Genomic DNA, 26743 nt, shown 5'->3' on the forward strand with positions numbered 1-26743 from the left:
TTGTAATTACGAGAAAAAGTCAGAATTGTGAGATATAAACTTGTAATAACGAGAAAAATTCAGAATTGTGAGATATACATTTGTAATCGTGAGAAAGTCTGAATTGTGAGACATAAATTTGTAATCGTGAGAAAAAGTCCGAATTGTGAGATATAAATTTGTAATCGTGAGAAAAAGTCATAATTGTGAGATATTAACTTGTAATTTACGAGAAAAAGTCAGAATTGTGAGATATAAATTTGTAATCGTGAGAAAAAGTCCGAATTGTGAGATATTAACTTGTAATTTACGAGAAAAAGTCAGAATTGTGATATATACATTTGTAATTGTAATAAAAAGTCAGAATTGTGAGATATAAATTTGTAATTGTGAGAAAAAGTCAGAATTGAGAGATAATAACTTGTAATTACGAGAAAAATTCAGAATTGTGAGATATAAATTTGTAATTGCGAGAAAAGTCTGAATTGTGAGATATAAATTTGTAATTACGAGAAAAAGTCAGAATTGTGAGATATAAATTTGTAATTACGAGAAAAAGTCAGAATTGTGAGATATAAATTTGTAATCATGAGAAAAAGTCAGAATTGTGAGATTAAAAAAATTGCACTTACCCAGAAATGGGCTATCAGAAATGGGATTTATTGTTGATGCATTTAGGAAAATATCTGTACAGTCAAAGTTAATTATTCATTGTTAGTTATTTATACTGTATACATAAGAGACACAAATCCCTTCATTCTGTAGAATACACTTGAGAAGTTTTCATTTCGTCTATCCTTGTTGCAAGTATTTAATATATGGTTTGTATTTTCTGCAACATTTTTGATAATTTTGCACATGGGTTTTGAGTATGCCACATAGCTTGTCCCTGTTAGATCTGCATAATTTGATTAGCTTCTACAAAGCTAGATTGGGCACACAACCTTTAAAGTTAACCAAAAAGTTGATATGTCAGTTTATTCTGCAATTTATATAGCTTATTATAATGTGCATTTAGCATTGTTTTATTGTTTTATCATGTGGTCAACTGCCAAATCTGAACAGACCTGCAGTCAGTTTTTTTTTTTTTTTGGTTGTGACCCATCACTGTTTTATGACCAAACATTTGTCCATTCTTTCTGTTTGTGGTGACACTTTCTGAACCATGTGGACCAATGTTTGTGTATTTAAGGTCCTTTTTTGTTACAAAATTTATCAATCACGTTATCAATCACGGCACGGGAACGCGTCTTAGAAAATGTTGAATTACACGAGGTTCTTTATCTCTATGTAAATATTATGCTAATAGAGCTGAGCTAGTAATCTTAGATGCTGTGGTGCCTTTCATAGTCGACAATAGAAGGAAAAGGCAAAATGCGTCGGCTGCCTTGTTCTATATGGAGAGCGATAGAACTGTGGCGACACATGATTGATGAGGTAATTCATCTGTAGGGTTATCAGTCGAGTGCAGTTGTGTTGCGTCTTTTCATACAAGCAAACCCACCTCATAGCTCTTTCTTCCTCTTCCTCTCTTTCATTTTCTGTCTCTTTCAGTTTCCTTGCGCAAATAAACACGGCTGTCCAGATGCCATTATATCCATAAAGCATTGGAATGCCGTTATCTAAAAAAGGCCCACTTTATTGATTGTGCCACCCGGTGGGCTGTTCGTGGGTCAGTGCTCATTTAGGGCTCAGCCCAGACCTATGTGAGTGCGTATGGGGGCAGCTTTTTGTAGAAATACTGGAATATTGTACACTTTATAATGAAATATGAAATTGGTACTTTTTTGGTAAGATGACTTTTAAAGTACATTTTTGAAAATGTTTGAAATATTTGGAAATCATACAAATAATGTCTAAAACTATAAAAAATCATAAATCATATACTTCCCTACATATAGTAGGCAAAAACTGTGAAAAGTGTATTATGCCCAAATTTACAGTATCCATAAAACAGTATAGGCAAAAATTCTGAGGTGTGCATCCAATGGACACTTTATCCCATGAGGCCACAGGGGAGGACTTTAAATGTCAGTCATGTGGCAATGACAACATGGCAAATATTGCACATCTGGATTAAATTCATACTGCACACATTAATACTATACAGACCATACCTTTTTTTTTAAGCTGTCACAAAGTAATTACTTATTCACATAATTCATTTAAAACACAGCCAATGTTATAAAAAAGATGGCTTTTTGATTTAAAAGGTGAAAAATTCAGAAGTAACAGCGTGGATGCATAACATAGAGGCATGCAAATAAATAAATAAACAAACAAACAGCAAGGAGATATTGGAAACATGGAAAGGGGTAGGCCAAAAATGAATGAATGAATGATTGAATGATTGATTGAATGAATGATTGAATGAATGAATGAATGAATGAATGAATGAATGAATGAATATAGCATATAACAAAGATATAGAAATAAATATATAAGATATAACAGAGATAGATAGATAGATAGATAGATAGATAGATAGATAGATAGAAACATGCTTTCAAACTAGGAAAGATTAATCTATCCCTAATATAAGAATTCCGCAAGTTCTAACATATACAAATACTCCAAATATATTCCACATACAGTATTCTAGTGGGTAAAACATTGTGATTAAAAAATGTTTGAGCTGGTACAGTGACTTGTGTAGATGCTTAGAATAAAAGTGTGATCTCATTCTCCTCAGTCTCTCACTCCTACTTTTTCATCTCACTTACTGTCTCATAAATAAAGGAAAGAAAAAAAAAACATCTTGTTAAAAAAAAAAAAAATGATTGAATGATTGATTGAATGAATGATTGAATGAATGAATGAATGAATGAATGAATGAATGAATAAATAAAATATTGAATATAGCATATAACAAAGATATAGAAATAAATATATAAGATATAACAGAGATAGATAGATAGATAGATAGATAGATAGATAGATAGATAGAAACATGCTTTCAAACTAGGAAAGATTAATCTATCCCTAATATAAGAATTCCGCAAGTTCTAACATATACAAATACTCCAAATATATTCCACATACAGTATTCTAGTGGGTAAAACATTGTGATTAAAAAATGTTTGAGCTGGTACAGTGACTTGTGTAGATGCTTAGAATAAAAGTGTGATCTCATTCTCCTCAGTCTCTCACTCCTACTTTTTCATCTCACTTACTGTCTCATAAATAAAGGAAAGAAAAAAAAAACATCTTGTTAAAAAAAAAAAAGAAATCCTGCATGAAAGCTTTGGAAGCTCACCACTAGTGCCGCACATGCTGCTAACCCAAAGAAACCGTAAGACAGTGGCTCACATCTATAAATGAAATGCAAACAAACTGCTAGTATTTCAGGCAAAAACAGAAGCACAAAATTCCAAGCTGTGTGGCTGGCGTCAGGCGAGCATGAGGGTGGATGCTGGATGCCCTGTGGAGTGGAGTAATGTGTTTTCTTCATTCATGGGCACCTCAGGAAAATCATGAGGAGATTACGCTGGTGCAGCGGCTTCCCAAGGATATAAAGTGACCTGGTTATGGTGATGTCACCAAGTAACGGCATGCGTGATGGCGGTTTGATGTTTAAGCTCTTGTTAGCGTGAAGCGGGAGGGTGGAGGGTGCTATCGCAGCTTCTTAGCAGGTGCCTGAGGCAGCACCACAGGCTAGAACTCACTCAGAATGGATAGTAAACTACTCTGATGCTGTTTGCAATGAAATGCGCGCTGAAACTTAATAAATGATGCACCCTCCTCAGGCTCGCTTGCTTGATAAACAGAAGCAAAGAGACAATGACTATGTTCCGTGCGGGTGGTTGGTGCTGTTTGTTTATTTATAAATTTTTTTAATCAGTTTGTGCGATTACTTTAGCAGAATGTCAGAGCATGAGCCCCCCGGTGCAATCAGTGCTGGAGGGGGGTTACCTGGAAATGCCCTGAATGCTTAAGCTTCTTGGCTAACAATATTATGGCTTCCCAAAACTGCCTAAAAACTCAGCTTGCTCTCGACTGTTTGATGTTTGGACTTGCATATCTGTGTTAGTTTTGGCAACTGTGAAACGGCAGGAATGTGTCAATTAGATTTGGATCTGTTTATAACATTTTAAATACTTGTGTTGTAATCACTGGCTAGAACTGCTGTTGTTTTCTCGACACATCAAGATGAGTTAGAATGTTAAATTTTGATAGGCAACACAAAGCAAAGATTTGATATGTTTTGTTTTGTTGAGCAATGTCATAATATAGACAAAGACTTTGAATGCTCAATTTAAAATTGAGTTTAAAATTAAAACATAACATTACATATAATACTTAATATATTATTATTATTATTATTATGTATTTTAATATAATACTTTTTATAACTCATAACAAATGCTGTTGTGATGATGTTTTTACACTGATTCCTGACTTTTCATATTGTATTTAATAAAAAAAATAAATATATTTAATGTAATTTATAATAATAATAATAATAATAATAATAATAATAATAATTGACTGCTGCCAAAATTAACAGATCTTGACTAGCCATTTGCTGGCTTTGAAACAGCTTCTCTATTCATGAAAGAGCAGAGACCTTGCAGACACCTGTGAATAAAGCAATGGAGTACACACTGCAGGGCCCATCAGCTAGTGTTTGGAGTGGATGGAGCAAAAAGAACTCCAATTTGTTTAAACACAGAATTTTTTTTTCCCACTACTGCATCAGAGACTAAAACCCAACCTCAACTCATTCAATAACACCACTTAAAGGCGTAATCGGATGCAAAATTCACTTTACAAGTTGTTTGAACAAAAATGTGTGTTGGAAGTGTGTGTACACATCCATCCTATAATGATAAAAATCCACCCAGTGTTTTTTTTTTTTTTTATCCCTATTTTAAAATCCCCTTTCTCGAATCAGGCTGTTCTGAGATTCCTGTCAGAATGATGTAGTTCGGCACAGGCCGCTCCCACGATAGTTGATTGACAATAGCGTTTCAGCACAAACTGGACTGTTGTCTTACGTTAGACCCGCCCTGAGTGAGCTGTGAGCTGTCCGCCATTACTGTATGTCATTACTGTAATAATTCAAGATCCAACTTCATCAACAGAAGAAGTGAGTATAAGGGCTTTTATGAATCTTTGCAAATCACCTTTCCTAATAATATGCTAATTTTACAGTCTGCTCGTCACCCCACGGAAGAAAGGGGCGGGGTCAGCAGAGCTCATTAGCATTTAAAGCGACATGGACTAAAAAACAGCTTGCTGAAAACAGAGCTGATTTTGACAGGGTAAAAAGGGTGTCTTTTACACTACCATTGAGAAATTTTAACTAAAGTATGCTATAGACTTTTCATTAAGACCCTAAAGAATCATATCAACTTAAGGAAAATGGGCATCCGATGACCCCTTTAACACATTTACTACCAAAAATCCACAGGCTATTTAGAAGACGAGGACTGGACCGGAATTGTAATGTTTTATTTTTATGTGTATTAAACATTCTGTCCTTTGAAAACTTCAACACCACATATTATTATTATTATTATTATTAATTTATTTATTATACCACACACACACCAACAACATACTATATAAACCTACCATAAATAGACCTTATTATGAAAACATGAAGGTACACTATTATTCGGACCATTTTCTAACAAAGTGGGAATTATGGGGGTTTGGGGAAGGGGTAAATATCATTATTTAAAACTTTATTATAGATTTGCACATCTCAAAAATAATACAAATGCTAGTGTTCTATTTAAAAAGTCTTTAGATAAAAGATTTTTGGCTAATATATTTAGTATCTTTTTATCTGTTTGTTTGTTTGTTTGTGTGTGTGTGTGTGTGTGTGTGTGTGTCTGTGTGCTGTTGAATTCAGTAGCTTTCCTGACATTTTTTTTTCATTTGGCCATTTTATGAGGTGACAGAGAACAAACTCATTTTTTCCTTTATTCATATGGCAGCACAAGTGTAGGTCATGATACATTACACAGATAAAGAATCAATTACACATCTAATGTGTATCCTTTGCTCTTCATTTTGTTGCATTAGCCCACTAAGAAACTGTTGGAAATGTCACAATTAATTATGAATAAATAAAATAAAAAATAAAAAACATTGAATTATCATTTAATTTCAATGTCATTTTGAAGCAGAAATACTGAAATGTATAAAACATATGAAATATATATAAAAAAAAAAACATTTTGGTAAGTTGAGGGCAGTTTAAGTGTATAACATTGAGCTGAATCAAATTCAGGTTTTTAATTAACGAAAAAAAAGCTAAATTAAGGTTAAGAAATTTACATTGAAGATCCTATTTGATCTGTCTAGCCCTTGTCTAAATTGCATATAAGCTGGTATTTTTCAGAAGACTGCACCGAAACCAAGTTTGAAGTAAAGTTGGGTTTTTGGAAAGCAGGGACTTGAAGAATTACCTGGCAGGCAGAAAAAGGCCATGCATTGGAAATGAAATCTGTTTTCTGAGATCAAAGAAAATATGGCTCTGTGGCCCGTTGCCGCTCCATGGTCTGCGATGCCTGTTTCATTAGGCCATTAGCCAGTCATGGGCAGAAAGGCAGGCGGTCTCCTCCCGCTGCGTGCATTCAGAGCGATGTCATTTTCCTCCACGCGCCGACGATGGCCCGCTCCGCAGTACCACAGCGACACGGCCTCCATCATCCATTTTCACATGCAGAGGAGTAGTTTAACTGCCTCGGCCTCGCACGGCATGCATTAGAGACGCACCAGCATACTTATGAGGGCAGGACAAGTGGCTCAGATTCACTCGAGCTCAAAGAAAACTTTTAATGATGGCAGTAAGTAAAAGGGTGGAATTCCCAGAGGGTGAGCGCATTAGTTTGTGAAAATGTTGTAGGAGAGACAAAGATGCCCGCGGCTAGCAATGTTGCTGTGATGTTGGTGTCGCGCATTCGGTGGCATCGAGTGTGTGACAAATACAATTTATTTTGTGGAGAAGCAGCTTAAGGGAAGCTCTCACTCTGAGGTCCGAAATTACAATCTGACCCAGAGCGATGCTGACAAATGCATTAATACCTGTGGCAAAAAGATGTGCAGAACTCCGGGATCATGTCGTGCTATTAGAACTTCTTAAAAGCAAACCACAAATCTGGGTAAATATAATTTAAGATTTGGGAAAGCTTTCAGCATTTTTCCACCCAGTGTATCTTATTATTCAGTGATTTCTTGTATGCAGTAGTATGACATTGATTAAAATAAATAAATTAATTAAAAAAACATATATATATTTTTAAATTAATGCTGCAGTCCGTAACTTTTTGCGCTCTAGCAGTTAATAAACAGAACTGCGTGTGTCTTGCAGAAGAACATTGTAGCCGGAGCTACTTCTCTCTGTTTATGTCTATGACGAATCACGCAGGTACTGGGCTACTCCGCAGCGGTACCAACCCGAACCAGTCTAAAATAGTCCAAATATAAACACTTATTATAGGTGTACCATAGTGATTCAGAACAAGCCAAAAACATGGTTTGGAAAATGGATTCATGGTGTACTCGCTTATTATATCAATTTGGTACATTTTGAACATAAAAAAGTTACGGACTGCAGCTTTAAAAAGACCTAGAAATCAAGACAACACGGTGCATTTATATATATTTTTTGAATTCTAAATAATAATACTTTTTTTGTTTTGCTATTTTTTTTCAATTTTTAATTCACTAACAGCAAAATGTTCTTGTCAGTTCAAGTAAACTTTTTCAGATTTCATACTCAGCAAGGTTTGCATCCTTTTACTTTTTTTATTTGTATTTTGCTAAGTAAAAGCATTACATATAATACTTTCATGTTATGGAAACCCTTTTCTACCATATAAAAACAAAAAAAAAGCTTTGGTAAATCATAATTATGACAAAACAGATATCTAATTATGAGGTATAAAGTCATTATTATGAAATTCGTGCGCGTGCCTCAAAAGAGGGCTTACAATGACTTACAAAGATACATAACAGCTACAAGTGTATGCATTACTTGCTTTATGCAAGCGCTATATAGGATAAATCACTATACAGGAAGCCGAGCTCCCCCTAGCTCCCCCGTAGTTCGCACCCTGTGTTGATACAATCTTTATCACTATATCCGGATTTGTGGAAAATGTACATTATTGGCAGATGGACTGGGCTCATGGGCTTAACAATTCATATTAAATTCTGTTTTTGTTTTACTTGTTTTATACATCTGAAATGTGACCTTTAATAAAAAATCCACAGCTTACTGGAGATTATATTGTTAGTACTTTTAAGACACCCATCAATAAGCAACAGGAACAGGAGACTGGAAATGCAATACGAAAGTGTCTTCACATGCATCTAGAACACATATCAACAAATCTGAGACACTCCGATGTGACACTTTACAAGCAATAACTACCTCCATAATGGAGTACATCATAATGCTAAAGAATGCCTCTCTCAATCTACCACATTTTATTATGGATGTACATATCTCTTTTTTTTAATTTAGGTATCTGACAGGTCAGAGCAGGAAGGGGTTTTGCAACCTGTCTATGAAACTGAGATGAAAAGCTATACACTTCAGCAAACTCTTATCAGGTAATTGTTACTATAAACTTCAATTGATTACATCTGAAGGACAGTTCTCCAGAGACCATCACAAATGTTATCAGATGTTGAGATGTTTGGTCCAGTATGAATAGGTCTTCCAAGATGTATATGCAGTATGCATTTAAAGGAACAGTTCACCCAAAAATGTAAATTCTGTCATCATGTACTCAACATCATGTCATTCCGAACCTGAAAGACTGTTTTTTTCACGAAAACAAATAATTCTACTCCTCCAAATATAAAAAGAACATAAAAGTGAATCTTCAAAGTAGTCCATATTCATGTTCATTCTCTGAATCATGGTGACTGAATCATTGAGTTGAGTGAGTTGAACTCAAGAACCAAATCAGTGAACAAACCAAAACTGAGTGAACCGATTCAATGAAAAGATCCATTTCAAATGAATGATTCAAACAAATCAGACTTCTCTACTTCCTCTCTACTATCAGGTATCTCCAGAAGAATGACTTCTGAGTCGTGTTGATCTGTTTTATGGTATTTTGTGTCCTTTTTGAAGCTTAAAGGGACAGCTCACACTAAAATACATATTCTGGGATAATTTACTCACGCTCATGTCATTCTAAACCCGAAATATTTAATTTTTTCGCCCTATAAAAAACATAGAATTCATGAATTCTACTCCTTGTCAATTTCCATACTGTCCCAATGGGGTCTGAGGCTTACACATGTATAAAAATGGACACAAAAGTAAAAGTAATCATAAGAGTAGTCCATTTTAATAGTGCGCAATATAGCCGATAAAAATCTTCTGAAGTCATAAGATGAACAGACCGATGTTTAATTTGTTATTCAAAGATAATCTTCCCCTCCAGTGAGCTGTTGACTCAGCAAATCATTGTGACTGAATCAGTGAACAAACGTTTCTCAGGAACGTTCATGACAATTTTATGATATTTTATGGTCCTTTTTGAATATTAAAATGACAATTACTGCCTGCTCATCATTTATTCACCATATTGTTTTTCCAAACCTGTATGACTGACATACTTCTGCGGAAAGATGTCTCAGTGTTTTGTTTGGACCCCATTGGCTTTCAATGAATGGACAAAAATGCTCATCAAAACATCTTCTTTTGTGTTTCACAGAAGACAGACAGGTTTGGAATGACCCAAGGGTGAGTAAATGATGACAGAATGTTCATTTTTGGTGACCTATTCCTTTAAGAGGCGCAGAGAAGTTTGCTTGTTGCAAACTGATGAACAGACGACAATGATGAGCCAGCAAAACCTGTCCTGGCATCACAATGGCCTATGCAGCATAATTCAACCCCATCATCCAGCAGCTCATTAAAATGTGCTTATTGGATGAGGCTGAAATGATCCATTAATACGAGGCGAAGACTTCATAGTAAATTATCCACTGCAGCTCTGTGGCTTTCGTAACACATATGGCACAGCCGCCGCAGCAGTTCACGTCCTCTACAGGACAGCAGCACCCTGCATTTGATCCGTTCATCACTATTCCCGCATGTTTGCAGCAGCTTAGGTGACCTTTAATTAACTGTGACTTTCAACATTGTAACAATTATGCCTCGCGCACGCCTGACTGGCTTCCATTTAGCACAGAGAAGCTTTGTTATGACTGTTTATAATTGAGAATGTGGAGGCTGTTGAGATACTACGGTTATCATTAATTGGGAAAGCGCGTGTACGAGGAGTATGTAATTGCCGAAGGATGGTTTGCTCTGTATGGTGTGCTCGAGCATCCATGCTGTGATGATTGTGCCATTTCGTGTTCTTTTCGACGTGGAACATTTTGTGCGCTATCGCCGTACTCAAAGCTCCTCCAGCTGAGTGTGTGAATGACAAGAAATCGCTCTGTGGAGGAATGTGTGTTTCTGTGTTTTTCAGAAAGAGATGCAGAGAGAAGACACAGGTGAGGTTGGGTGCATTTGAGAAGGTGATTCTAATATGCAGTTTCCACAGCAAAAAAAAAAAAAAACTGGAACAAGCTGAAGGTTGAAGTTGGACAGCTATGTTAGTGGATAATGTTAGATTCAAGACCTGTCCTCTTCTAAAGGAAACTAGACAGGTTAAAAAAAGGTTGTCTGCTGGTGGATATTAACTTTGTAAGTTAGAACTTAAATGTGTAAAAATAATTCCATCTCAGATTATCATGCAGAGACAAATTGGCTCAACCAATGAAGTGAGTTAGGGGCGGGGCTGTCTGTTTGTCTTACCAATGAAGGACTGAAAGAACAGTAGTTTGAATCAACTGGTCCCAAGGTAATTACTAGCAGATGTAGAAGTTAGTGCACCTTAAATTCACACAAATGTTGTTCACTTTAACTATGACAATGAGAAAGTGAGCAAAATACATGGTCTTGAATTTTGAACTGTGTCTTTCACAGGAGGCCTGCATATTTTACAATTTGTAACTGCATGTTTCTATATAATTGAACTACCAAAACCTTAAAATGAATATATAGCCGATAACCACTCAGAGACTGTGCACAGGATCATACACATAAAAACAAAACACCAAAACACAACAGAAATATATTGCAATAAACGTTAACCAAACAACAGAAAATGTAACACAAAACGTGCTAATTAAATTGTTCGGAAATTAGAAGAAAAATAAGACGAAAATAAATTATTTATAAAAATACTTGAAACATTTTCCGATGTTAATCCATTTACAGTTTATCCACTATATCATTAACAGGTTTTTACTGTAGCATTTTTACAATATTTTTCTGTGAATAATTACTAGCTTTTTGTTTATTTGTAACACGTTGGCTTGAAAAATTTGCTTTGCTGCTTGAAAATCACTTATTTAGAATCAAATGCAATGACATTCACATGCCACTGTATATTATCTTGAAGCCACTGCATATTTTTTGTCAACATTCCAAAACATCTTGACCTAGAAAAGGGATTGAACATAAGGACATTTATCAGGAGAATTCCACCTAAAAATAGACGTAGAACTGCACATAGTTCCTTTCACTTCCAACACCATCCTACAGTAGCTCTTTCTTCTTCCCCATTTCATCCATTAAAATCTTTAATTATCACAATGTATTTTTCATCTTTAGACATTTTTTATTATATCCATAAAGTCTCTAACATTTCCAACCAAACCATCTTCTCCTATCCAATCTTTTTTTATGACTTCTTTTTGATATTCCCGGTCTGAAACCAATATTCTAAAATTTAGTTATTTTTACACATATGCAAGACAGTACTATCAATATTACATTCATTCCCCCAGAACTACTTCAGGAAGCTACTTCCTGAAATAATCATCACTGGACAGTTTCCCTGAAAATTTAAAAATATCCTACGCTGTACTTGCTCACTCATTTACTTATTCACTATTCCCTGGATAGGAAATGCCACAAATATGGGTCAGTGAACAAAAAAGAGCGAGCAAATTTCAGACACTGCTGCAAATATTATACAGTCTGCCAGAGAATGCTCCGGAGCTGGTGCAGAATCATTTATACTGTTCAAAAATTAAAAAAATAAAAAATACAAATTGGGGTTGGTAAAAATGTTAATAGTTTTGAAAAAAAAAAAAAAAAGTCTCTTCTGCTCACCAAGACTACATTTATTGTCAAAAAGACAGTAAAAATAGAAATATTGTAGACTATTACTACAATTTAACATAACTGTTTCCTTTTGCAGATTAAGGTTAATATTTTAAAATGTAATTTATTCTGTATTTAAGCTGAATTTTCAGTAACTAAAGAACAGAATTTATTTAAATAGAAAAAAAAGATGTAAATCTCAATTTAATGAATTCTTGCCAAATAATAAAAAAGGTAATAAATCATACAGACACCAAACTTTTGAACAGTACTGCATAGTGTATATGCACACTATGGGGAATAGGGGTTGATTTTGGGACACAGCTTTCTAAATTAACTTGAGAATTGGGATTTTCACATTAATGTGTACTTGTGCACTTTGGAGTCTGTCTTTTATTGTGAATATCTCATTTGTAAAACCAAATTAGTTCTAAAATAGGATCCATCTGGTACAAGCTGTTTCACAGATAGTGTCTCCATCAAAGCAGAAAAAGTATTTTACAAATTTTTTGTTTGTCTGCCCAGGGCAGTGTCCCAGCTGAGGGCTTGCCCGATCCTGCAGCATGCGTATGTGTTTGTGCCTCCTCTCATCTGTCCTAATGCCATCCAAACCGTCTGCTTCTCATCAAATCTGGCAGAGCTGCCATCTTCAATTCAAGCTTTGTGCCTCAGTGTGTCTCTCCGGCTCTTGTGGGCTCAAGTCTATTCTCTGTACTGGCAGAGTATGAAAACACTCACTACAATTCAGGAGGTCTCACTCAATCTTGGCATAATAGTAAAACCTGGTTTGAATGAAGAGACAGTTTGGAGAACTCACACAGTTTCAGCTTGATGAAAACCAATTCCACTGTCACACGATACATATTTGATCATTTAGAACTGAGATATTCAAATTTCAGAGGTCTATGTAAAAACAGTCAATGGGAATTTAAGCATGCAAGCACACAAATGAACAAAATGTTCTATTTGCAGTCTCAGATTTAAAATTAATTACATTTTTTACGATACATTTTTGCTAGGGTCAAACTGTCCTCAAACAGAATAAAATTCATTACAATGGATATCAGTCATACATAAGGGTAACTTCAATAATATCTGCCTGATTGTACAGTTAGAAGAGGAAAGTACAGTGCTAAAAGAATTTGAAAAGAAAATAAGAGGTTAATTTTGAAATTACTATAATTATTTTTAAGTACATCATCAGGGTCTCAGGGAGTCAATCTCAACAGAACATGAGGGTTAATGAAGTTCATAAATGCTTACAGTATGTTAATTTCTCAGTGGTGCTCTTGCACAATAAGTAGATTTAAAAGTTTAAAATTACAGTTGTAAAACTTAGTACAGCTTGTATTAATCTATTTTTGCTTTGAACTTCTGATATTCTCCATTATCACAAAGCTTGCACTAAATTGCTTCTAAATTAAGTACAGTTTGAGGTTTAAAAATGCAGCAAACCACCTGTCACTCCACACCAATCAGTGAAGACACAGTATTTGCATATGCAAATCAAGGATATTACCACCCATATCAATAAGCACTAATACTGGGGAAACTAATACTTCAAGATTATTAAGAAAGAATATGTCTCAGTGAATTGCCCTTATCTTATTTCTCTACCCATTTCATGTAATTTAAATATAGCCTAATTTTACATCCCATCTTCACTGCAAGAAAGCAACACAGGACAACAATGCTATAACAACCCTAACAATTATAATCAACAAGGCCGTCCACACTGCATTATAATTATAATCAGCACACTCACCTGCAGTGTAGATGGTTGCAGGTGTGTGTTATGGGTCAGTGATACTTTTAAAGGGATAGTTCACTCAAAACGTAAAAAAAGACAGTAAAGTAAGGTCAGTCTACCCCCAAAGCAGCTGATTAGTACTGCACTTGTGGTTGTCTAGTGGTGAGCTCTAGGTTGATAATGTAAACCTTGTGGTTTTGATGCGATTTACTGGGTCAAAGTCAAGCTTTTCGCAATTGTATTGTGTAAGGCTTGGCTTTAGAACTCTCCTGGGAACTGGCATTCCAAGCAAGACAAGAACGTGTCAAAACAACTAATCAAAGTTTGTTTGCCAGCTTGGTATCTTATAAACAAAACTTTTTTCCCAGGGGACTGATAAAAAACTTGACACCTGGAAGCTGTGTAAGAGCCATTAAGGAAAAATTAGCACATGCACAGATGTCTGGGGCCCCCAGACTCCCAGGGGCCCCAACCAGTTAGAAGGCCCCCTTCCACATAAATGTCGATAGAGGGCCCAAATATCAAAACTCTCTGACAAAAAAGGCCCTCATCAGTTTCATGTATAGTATGTTCATGAACTGGGGTAGAATATGTAATAGAGGGCCCCACCTCTGAGTCGAATAAATCATTATTTTTGTTTTCACATTTTTTATTATTATTTTTTTGAATGAGAATGTGACATTTAATAATATATACACTTTTTTACTATTTAAATAATAAAGCTTTTTTTCACATTTAACATCTTTTTTGCATTACAGTAATAAAAAATGTAATTTAAAATTATTATTAACATTATTTAAATTATTTAAATATTAAAATGTATTACTATGTGTTTGTCATATTACAGAACGAGAACGAGATTACAGAATGAGAACGAGATTTACTTTCTAAGGGCCCCATCTGTGAGAGAGTACAGGGGCCCATGAAATTTCATTACTGCATACATAAAATTTAAATATTAAAATATATTAGTAGTAGTAGTAGTAAATACGTTTTTTTCACGTTTAATGGTCATATTTAATTTTGTCATATTACCGAACAAGAACAAGATTACAGAATGAGAACGAGCTTTCTAATTTCCCCATCTCTGAGAGAGTACAGGGGCCCCTGCACTTTCATTATTTTTGGTATATTTTTTTCTTCTGTGCAATGTAGAAGATGATATTTTGAAGGTATTTGAAGATATTTTGAAGAACGCTGGTACCCAAAGAGTTTCGGTTCCCATTGACTTCCATTGTATTGACAAAAAATAGGAACCAAAATATTCTTCAGAATATCTTTTACATTTCAAATTTTTAATTTTTGCATGAATTACTTTTTTGCATTAAAAAGCTTGATTCAAGTTGGCTAACATCACAGTTTTTAATTTTTGTTAACCTGGTCTTAACTTTGTCAGGTATTAATTGATTAAATAATCCGATTCTCATAATCTCTAGCATTCAGCACATAGTAACCTGAAGGAGATCTGCCATTACAAATATGAAGCCCAACTGATATTTCAGTGTCCAAAGCCTCTTTCCCATATTTAATCATCCTCTTCACTCTATTCATCTACTAATGCATTATTTATCTTGGTGGGTCAGATTTGTAATTATTTTCGAATTAGTTCAAGATAAACAATTAACTGCTGCCGTGGCCTGATATAGTAGCTAAACTGCACTGGAGGTTTTATCGTTTTTGTCACGGTTCGAGGATAGCGGTGTCTGGCCATGAAGGCCTCTTTTTGTGACTGAGGCCATTCGTCTTTCAATATGACTCCATTCCATTCGGAACACAGTAGGCTAGAAATTGGTGTAACAATGAGGCCAGAATCGCCAACCTACAAGAATACCCAGTACACGCTTGAAACAACCAGATTGTATTCAAATACTGCAATGCTTTTCTATTACAAAACCCAAATAACACAAACTACATGTACAGCTGAAATACACTCATTTTAAAATAGACTTTCATGAAAGCATGGCGGCTCCATACACTCATTTAGAAAAATTGTACCTTTAGGGGTACAACAGCTCATGAATGGGGCAGTACCTCAGAGGAACACATTTGCACCTTCTTTGCCCCTAAAGGATTTATAAGAGATACCACAAGAGTACTTATTACTACCCTAAGGGTAGTAATTTCATTTCATTACTGTATACATAAATTACTACAATTTAAATAATAAAGCTTTTTTTCACATTTAACATTCTTCTTTTGCAAAACAGTAATACAAATGTGACATTATTTAAATATTAAATTATGATGATTATTATTATTATTTACTACAGTAAGGAGAATTACATTTTTTGCATTACAGTAACAAAAATGTGTGATTTCTTAGCTTGACACCTTATTTCAATTATTTTTTTAATAAAAAAAACCCGACTTGATCTTGACTGACTGACTGATTGATTGAAAAGTAAAATACGGCCTGGATGACAGTCACACTTGTTTAGAGAGAAAAAGGCTCTAAAAATCATGTTCTATTCATATTCGTTTCAAGTCTTCCTGGTGGAAATAACAATGCGGCAAAAAGTGGTGGTGCATCAAAATAGCCTGTAACCAAATGCAAATACTACGCTCTATCTGTCTAGCGTGTTCCACCTCTAAGAGACTATATACATCTGAACTCAGATCACCTTATTCCCCTAATATTCCTTTATTACTCCCTTTATAGTTAACCCTTCTCATATCCCTCCATTAGTCATGTTACTTCGCTACCATTCTCTTAGCTAATTTGAAACAGGTCGTGTTCTTTCCGGCCCACTCAAAACGAGGCAGAGAGGTGTTAAATATATGTAGAAATCCTCCATCCTGATAATTGACTCAACAAATGTGCTCTCATCTGAAACCAGGTGGGTAAATTGCCATCAAAACGACCACCACATCGATATGATGCAGGAGAAAATAAGCTGGAAATTTTAAGTTGATTTTTTGAATTCATTTGCATAGGCTTACATTCATCGTAGACAGACAGTCGTAGATGTATTCATATATATATATAAATAAATAAATAATACATATGACACAATATTTCATATTCCATATTTGTAAGAAAAATAGAAATATACTTCTAGAAGTAGCCAAAAATTACACTGTACTGCACCCTATTAATATGTGAAACAGTAGCATGACGCTTGTTATTTAGTGTATTGTTTGATATTAAAGAGGAAGCCTGCTGATACTGGCAGGCAGTAGATGAGAGGCCAGTTACAATTGAATTATCAGTCCGTAAGATGCGAGTCCCACAGTGCCAGTAATTTGAAGTAAAAAAGCATATTTTTTCTCACTATTTCCTGCAGCAAATAACTTCAAGTTAAATTGTGATTGTACTGTAAATTGCCCTGTTTTAATTAACATTTTTCTCCACAGAAGACCTCAAAGGACCTGCCATTATGCTAGCAACAGATGTTCTCCAATGTTGCTGTTAAACACAAGTCAGAGGGGTTTAGAGGTTGCGTTGCACACTCACAAATGAGCCAATTTTGCATTAGTATGCCTCTGAAGAGAACCATCTGACTAGAAGCCCACAGCCGCGATCCATGCAAATATTGATTCTTTGTTTCACTGGCTGTGTTAGCTAACAGCTAAGCTAATAGGCAGACTTTATTTGCAAAAAAATCACTAAAAGTTAATAGAACTGTGAGTCTAAAAACCCTAAAGAGAGACACTTTTAGAGTTTTCCATTAGCACTGTAGCTAATTTGCAATCTTATATCAAACCTTTAGTCTGGAGCAAGTAAAACATACACAGTCTCAAAATCAAAACACACCCTAAACAGAGTGTTAGCGCTCTGCGAGTAACCTTTACCAAATAAGCTAGTATGTGTATGAATTAATGTAACGTGTACCTCTTGAGAGCTTAAAGAAGTCATGTTTTCAATATCGTTCTACTGTGAAATGTGTTTTACCACAGTTTGAATGTCATCTCGGAATATTTTTATGCACTCTAAAGGCCATATTCCCTCAACAAAGGTCCACACAATGGAGCACAGGTAGATAGAGGTGGGCAACGAGGCAGCAGGAAGCTTATAGAAACATTCTGCCATTATGCACCGTATATTTTTCATAATGAACCCTACTGTGCGCAGCCATTCCGTCACATCGATTCATTTCAACCACGGGTTCATTCAGATGAACCACACGAGCGCAGGTTTGCATAATCTGCTTTGTGTTTTTTTTATATTTTTCACGCCAGGAGATTCCTCTGTGTCAATGATGTAGTTTGATTTCAATTAGTCGCTCATTGTTCCTCTACTTCACCTGAGTTTCTGGGCTGAGAGAATCACAGTTGCTCCATCTGAGCTGTACTTTCTGAGGAAATCTTTGCCCGCTGTGCTCAAGTGTGCTCTGGGAGAAGGAACATCGGGACCTGTAATGTGATGCTAACGGTGCAGGTCTGACTAAAACCTTTATCTCCTTTCTTAACATTGCAATGTGAAGGAATGCTGTCGAGCATACAAATGCCCAGCTTTCAGAACACTTCTCAGATTTTGCAGGCCTAAGATAGGGAGTGAGAAGGGGAGGAACTGAAGAATACGGTGAGTTAGGTTTGAAGAAGAACTAATCGGTGGATTTGCCGGTTTGCACGTTTTTTCTTCAAAGCTGTTCTGCCTAGACTTGAATGCATTTTTTCTACACTATACTATTGTTGAATTACTGATTTCAGATTTACCCACAGCTGTCATTTACTGTTATTACAGTGGGGGCTAGTCACGAGTCAGACTTATGTCCACAGATTAGTTGTTTAGAATGGTTGGTTCAATGGAACAAAATAAAAATTCAAAGAAAATGTATTTACATCTCTTGATGTTATTACGTTTGAAATAGGGATATTTTTCTTACGAAAACGTATGGATTCGTTACAGGAGGCCTTTATTCATGCTCCGGAGCCATGTGAGGCACGTTTTATTATGGATGCGTGCACTTTATTTGACGTCTTTTGGACTGTTCAACAGAAACACCCACCCACTGCAATGATAACGCTTGGAATAGCAAGGACAATTTTTAATATAACTCCGATTGGATTCGTCTGAAAGAAGAAAGTCATATACACTTAGAATGCCTTGAGGGTAAGTAAAACACAGGCTAATTGTCACATAATTTTATTATTTTTTTAAAAGAAATTAATACTTAAATTCAAATAAATGCTGTTCTTTTGAATTTTATATTCATAAAAGATGCAGTCCCAGTCCATTCCTGCCACTAGTGACAAATCTGGTTCTGCAAGGCTATATACAGTATGAAGACTATGAGTGGCATGGCTATGATTACCTTCTGCTGTGCAACCAAAGGCATTATGTCCTCTCCTTACATTTTCCAGTGATGGACACAAAGAAGGGATATGAGAAGGATGTCAGCACAACAACAGAGAGGGCAGTGTTCTGTTCACGCTTTCCTGCAGCCCAGAGCCAATTAATTGCAGCAGTGAGTGTGAGTTAGGCTAGTGTGGGTTTTGTGACCTTCTGGCGTCTGTCTGTACTGTGCTCAAATTTCCAAAGACTGAGGCACCACCTGAAGCCTTCATCTTTGACCCAGACCCTCCCTGTTGACATTGTCCCCTGACAGATCATTACTCAGTCTACATACATTTATTGGAAGAGCTGATAATAACAAGACTAACTATTGTCATTCATCCATTCAAGGTCCTCGATGTTGTCCAGGATGTATCAGAACAGAGCAGGATTGGAAACCCCTGGTCTAAATTATGAAATTCTATGACATAATTATGAAATAAAAATCCAAATGATGACATGCTACAATAACTTTAGGTTAAAAAGTCAAAATTATTGCATACAAAGTCAATAACAGAATTAGGTATGACTTTAATTTGATAGTCCACTTAAGACATTCTAATTATTACAAGCAACTTTGCAACTACATGTCAACTAGCAGTCATTAGATATTCTACTTTCTACAGGTAACTTGCAAACTAGGCTCATTGGAAATATGTGCCTCTATATACATTTCTGCAAAACTGAAATGTATGAATCACTGCAGTTTCCAGTTGAAACGAACACTAGAGGCAGTAAAACTCTGATAACCTTTATTCCTTTTCACACAAAGTATGATTTACAGGTATAGAGTTTTGATTAATAAAGCCTAATTTTCAGATTTTTTTTTTTTAACTTGCAGAGTATTATGTTATGACTTCAAAACAATTTTAACATCCTGTGCGATTTTAAAACTGATACTTTTCTACACTCTCTGGACATTTGACTTTGAAACTGCTGCGAAACGTGCAGTAAGGAACGTAATTATGGTGCTGCAGAAATGTATATAGAGGTACTTGTCAACTTATTTTGCTAATCCTAACTCTTAACCTAACAGTATACTAATACCCCAATGAAAGTGAAACATTGAGACTTAGTTGACATGTATTTGCAAAGTAACTTATAGTTAGTGGAATGCTTAAAGTGGATGAAAGAAATAAAGTGTTACACATAATTATTACATAAAATTCAAAATTATGACATGATTATGACTATGAGATTAAGTTAAAATTGAGATAAAGTCATAATTATAACATAAAAACTTGTATGACATCAAAAGTTGAAATCGAGATGTCGTCAAAATTGTGATAAAGATTAAAAAGTCACAATTATGAGATAAAACGTTTGTGTCATAGTTATTACTTTTCATGTCTTTTAACTGTCTTTTAATTATGATTTATAGTATGTCAATTTCCATAGTTTATTATTTTCATTATGTATAAAGATACATTGATGCCATGTAGCTTCTCAGGTGCTTCATGGGAGTTTTAAAGCTCCACTCTACCTTTCTGTGTTCTGAGAGAATCACAGTTGTTCCACTCGAGCTGTACTTTCTGAGGAAATCTTTGCCCGCTGTGCTCAAGTGTGCTCTGGGAGAAGGAACTTCAGGACCTTTAATGTGATGCTAACGGTGCAGGTCTGACTAAAACCTTTGTCTCCTTTCTTAACATTGCAATGTGAAGGAATGCTGTCAAGCATACAAATGACCAGCTTTCAGAAAACTTCTCCGATTTTGCAGGCCTAAGATAGGGAGTGAGAAGGGGAGTGGGAGTGATTTCCATAGTTTATTATTTTCATTATGTATAAAGATACATTGATGGCATGTAGCTTCTCAGGTGCTTCATGGGAGTTTTAAAGCTCCACTCTACCTTTCTGTACAATCAAATATGACAGTTTTTTTTCTCAAACAGGAAACATCACTAAGAAATATTTATTTCAGGTAAATAGGTCATTCCACCATTCATTTCACACCATCATATCATTACCAACTGGCATGCATTTCTTGTTCACAAAAGCCAAATGTCCAGGCTGCTGTTTTCCAAAAAAATGAAGAAAAAAAGGAAAAAGGAAATGAATAGGAGCTGTACAATCCCTGACATCATAATAAGTGACGTGACATGTGGCCAAGTATGGTGACCCATACTAGGAATTAGTGCTCTGCATTTAACCCATCCAAAGTGCACACACACAGCAGTGAACACACACACCGTGAACACACACCCGGAGCAGTGGGCAGCCATTTATGCTGCGGCACCCGGGGAGCAGTTGGGGGTTCAGTGCCTTGCTCAAGGGCACCTCAGTCGTGGTATTGAAGATGGAAGAGAGCGCTGTACATTCACTCCCCCCACCTACAATCCCTGCCGGTACGAGACTCGAACCCGCAACCTTTTGGGTTACGAGCCCGACTCTCTAACCATTAGGCCACGACTTCCCAAATAATGTTATTAAATAATGTTAAAATAATGTTATTACTGTGCTGAATAACTGATAACATTTTAAACAATCTCACTGTACAGTATATAAAATAGTATAATTTTTCTGCATTTGTCACTTTAATTTTATATGATCATTTATTTTCCTCTGTTCTGCCTGACTGGCTGAAGCTGCAGAGTTTCTTTGCCATTTATCAAATAGTTAATAGTCACAAAATGACATCAGCTTGAAGCAGAAGGAAAAGGGTTTGAAGGAAGCTGACACTGGCTCAGCAAATATTCTCAGAGTGTTAAAGGGGCTAAAATAATACATGACTCTATGTATTATACATGTATTATATATGAATACGTTTATCTCAAAATATTTTCCACCACATGATGCTCCAAATGCTATTTGACATAGCAACAAATCTTTAAACATTTCATAAAACGAATCCCTCTTCAACTGTGCCTGACAAGGTTAAAGTGATTCACTGAAACTTGGCACAACAAAAAAACACAGGCCAAAGCATCATTGCTTTACTTCTGGCTAAGTCTAATGCAAGAGATGATAAGGAACACTCGGCTCCAGTGCTCTCTGACAAAGTTATTTGATGAAGACAGATGGTGAAATTGGCTACCAGCTTGGCTGCTGAAATCGCATTAAAACCATTTTCCCCCCCAAGGAATGGATTATGATATATGGGAGCCCAGCCTTGAGACAGTCACCCACTGGACTGACCTTGAACCTCCACATATGTGCCGGAGCTCATTCACTCTAGCAACAGATCCTCAGAGATCCGTTGAGAATTACTGTGCTTGTCATCGGTGCTCCACACTATTGTCCTCTCCTTGAGACAAAAATGAAGAATGAATGTTAAAGCAATAGTTCACATAAAAATGAAAAAAATGTGCCATTTACTTAGTCACACCATTTCAGACCACCAGGATACTGTTGTTTTTCAGTGGAACACAAAAAGAGAAGTTACAAAGAATTTGTACAGAGCTCCATATAACCGGACAGTAAATAACACGCAAAGGCTGATTTGCATGTGCAGCGGTGAGAAAAAAGACAATGTGAGGTTCACCACTGTATGGAAGACCATTATCACTTCAGATTAAAAAAAAAAAGAAACATAAGAAAAAGGAAACAAAATTACAAAATGACAAAAAAGTTACAGCTCTTACATTTAAAATGACATGGTATCATATAAAGTCGCATTGTTAGTCATAAAGCCATAATTACAAGAAACAAAGTTGCGACTGCGACATCTAAAGTCACATTGCAATAAAGTCACATAATGAGTTCTACATGCAATTATGCAAAGTAGCAGTTGTGTTATTATTGTGTTATTACATAAAGTCACAATTATTTAAAAGTCGCAATTGCCATTAAAAATTGCATTGTAATAAAGTTGCAGATGTGAAATTTAAAGTTGCAATTGCAAGATGTAAAGTCACATTGTAATAGTGACAATAATGATTAAAGCCCTTTTCATATGGTAATTGTTTCTCAGGGGGACGTAAGTGATTTTCACCATTTACAGGGGGTAGTTGGTGATTTAATTGCCGTCCGAATCCAGGATGTCGGTGTTTTTCTCTCACCACCCCCGTAAAAATCCCCGGCCGAATTACCTACTGTTTTTTGACAAACACCAAGGTCGTGTGGTAATTTAATTGCCGTCCGAATCCACATCTCTGAGTTTCCGAGAAGAAATCGATTCAAAATTCAGTGTTTAACCCCTTTTTGAGCACTCCCGAACACCGTAAGGTAACGTTGCAGCCTACTTTGGTGTAATTTGCGTACATATTTATTTCTGAAATGCTGGAAAGTATTTAAAAGAACAATGCTTCATAACTGTTCGACCACAGCGACTGGGAGCAGAAAGAGAAGAAAAGCACATAAACATTCGAAATCGGTCTTTATTATGGCAGCAGTAGGTATGCAATACAATTTTAAAATGTGTATTATAAACAGATATTGTCACGGTTCGCTACTGTGAGGAGCACGGAGCGAGGAGACGCAGAGTCGAATTAAAACATATAGACTTTAATCTTATCCAGGGAACCAGGAAAACACACGTAGCACGGGTAGACATATACAATTCCAGACAAGGAAGAATAGAACGGGCTGGTACTCAAATAGGGCAGATAATGAGGGGCAGACAGGTGAGGAGGATAACTAACAACAAGAAACACCTGGAACTAATAGAACTAAATGGGGACAGGAACAGGAAGGACCAAATAAGGGCAAGGAAGGCACATGGGGAGCAAAACACACACAAAACAAGGAACAGAGTCTGACAGATATATATCACGTATAATTATATACAACTATAGCGCGTCTATTTTCCTGTTTTTAAACAGGAGATTTAAATAATCAAATAATAAATAGGATTATATTAAATATGAATTTATTGTCATTATTCCAAGCATATGACATTTTATTTTAGGATTTATTAACTCACACGTAGTACAGGAACCGACGGATGTTTACTACCAGACAGAGAAACTCAGAATAGGACTCGATGAGGGGATGACGAGACACACCTGGAACTAATGAAACAATCAGGACAGGAACAGGAAGGACCAAATAAGGGCAAGGAAGGCACATGGGGAGCAAAACACACACAAAACAAGGAACAGAGTCTGACAGATATATATCACGTATAATTATATACAACTATAGCGCGTCTATTTTCCTGTTTTTAAACAGGAGATTTAAATAATCAAATAATAAATAGGATTATATGTTATAAAATATGCTTGGAATAATAAGAATACATTTGACATACTAATAAGCATTTTAAAATACATTTTACACAATAATAAGAACACATTTTTAAGTAAAATTCATTTTATTTACAACAGACAATCAGGTGACTGGCCACGTGAGCAGCGCGTTACCGGGTTCGTAGGATCACAGAACTCACTCGCCATCCGAATCCATGAGTTTTATCACTGAGGTGATATGTAAATTTATTTTTAGAGACGTCCATGAGAAAAAATTACCGTACGAATCGGACTTAAGTCGTAATTATAAAAAACGAATTGTGTCACAATTATATCACAATTGCCATTTAAGTTTACATTGTGATATAGTAAGTCACACTGTGAGATATAAATTCACAGTTTGGACATATATAGTTACAAATGCGAAATTTAAAGTTGCAATTGCAAGATTTAAAGGCACATTGTGACAGTAACATTTTAAGTGTTAAATTTGCAAATACAGTATGTAAAAGTCACAATTTTTCCATGCAAAGATTACATTACAATACATGAAGTTACACTGTAAGATATAAATTCAAAATTGGGAGATATAACGTTGCAAATGTCAAATTTAAAGTCACAATTGCAAGACTTTGCAAAGTCACATTATGATATAGTGTCATTGTACGTTACGTAAATTATGTAAAAGTCGCAATTGTGTCATTTAAAATGAATTTGCCATATATTAAGTTACACCGTGAGATATAAATTCCTAACCGGGAGCTATAAAGTTGCAAATGAGAAATTTAAAGTTGCAAAGTTGCAAAGATTTAGAGTCGCATTGTGACATAGTTATATTAAGTAATAAAGTCGCAGTTATATAAAAGTCGCAACTGTGCCATTTAAAGTTACACTGTGATATATGAAGCTACACTGTAAGATACACTGTAACCCCTAATGTTGTCTTTACTTAAACAATCAAGTAATGTTGACTAAACATTACTTAAAATTTAGCATTTTGGCCCTGTCACTTAAAAACATGAGTTAATTTAACTTATTTACCTTCAAAATGCATAAACTTAAGATTTCAAGTGTTGTGAGCTCAAAATCATGATTAATCCTTTAAAAAAAAATAGATCATTTTCACAAATGTAGTCTTCTTGACTGTAAAATTCTAATACTGTGTTCAACCTTTAAGTGCAAGGTCTTTTTTCTTTTTTTATCAGACAACAAATGGCTTCAATTACAATTATTGACCATAATGGGAATACATTTACTTATTTTTATTTAGGAAAAAAACTTTTCAAAGTTGATAAATTAACTTTAATACATATACAAGTGTTTTTGTGACACTGGGTTGCACAGTTTTCACTCAAAAGCCTTTTAATACATGCACGTACATTTGTTACGTTCAGTTATATGAAGCTACACTGTAAGATATACATTCTTAAAATAAGATATAAATGGAAACTGCAAATGGGAAATTTAAAGATACAATTGTATGTGAAAAATATATTCACAGTTGAGTGAAGTATAGTTGCACTATTAAAACTTAAAGTCACATTTACAAGATTTAAAGTATAGTTGCATTACTTGTTAGAAAGTTGCAGTTATTATAAAAATGTTACATTGAGTTATGATTGTTACATAAATAAGTTACATTGTGACATAAAATCAATTAGATAAAGCTACAATAGCCTTTATATTAACCACTCTCAGGAAGAATCAGGGTTCGATACTGAGACAGGTGTAAATATTAGAGCACTGGTATGCTGTATTTCCTAAGATACGCTATGTAGCAGAATGTATTTATTGTGCAATAGTAGGGTGTAAAGTGCAGGCTGTCATAAATATATGAATGTACATTTATGGACTGTGTATATCAGAGCATCTGTAATGTATGCGGCACAAGCACAAACCTGCATGTTTCCCCATGTTGGAATGAACATGCATAATTCAGAAGAAGCATTTTCTTCAGGATATAGTGGATAACACCGTATTATTTCTTTACATATAGTAAAAGAACAAAACAATTAATCAGTCTTCCACAAACATTACAGCACATTTGCATTATTGATGGTTGCAGCCGCATTATATTACAGTCAATATTTGGCTCCTCTACGAATAGCTCCCACATACAGCTCCCACACATTGGGTTATTATTCATTTACATGAATAATAACAGTGTGATAGGAGGATAGTCTGGCTTGTCTGGAGTGATTAGAGGAAAAGCATAAGGAGGGTTTCATTAGGCCCCAATGACTTTTTCATGGTGTTTATATATAACCTTCACATTAATATTTCACCTGTTTCACCCTGCGCTGGAGGCATTTCGATGTTCGTTTTTCCAAGCCTTTTTAATAAAGAGAGGCAGTTCTAGTTAAGGATAATTCATGATGCAAAGTAGAAACATCACGGTGCACTGCTGTGCCATGCTAGAAGAATGCATTATTGAAGCTCTTAGAAGCTGCCCCGCTATTGATGAATTATGGAGCATG

This window comes from Sinocyclocheilus anshuiensis, unplaced genomic scaffold (genome assembly GCF_001515605.1).
Source record: "Sinocyclocheilus anshuiensis isolate Anshui unplaced genomic scaffold, SAMN03320099.WGS_v1.1 scaffold676, whole genome shotgun sequence".
NCBI classification, from domain to species: domain Eukaryota; kingdom Metazoa; phylum Chordata; class Actinopteri; order Cypriniformes; family Cyprinidae; genus Sinocyclocheilus; species Sinocyclocheilus anshuiensis.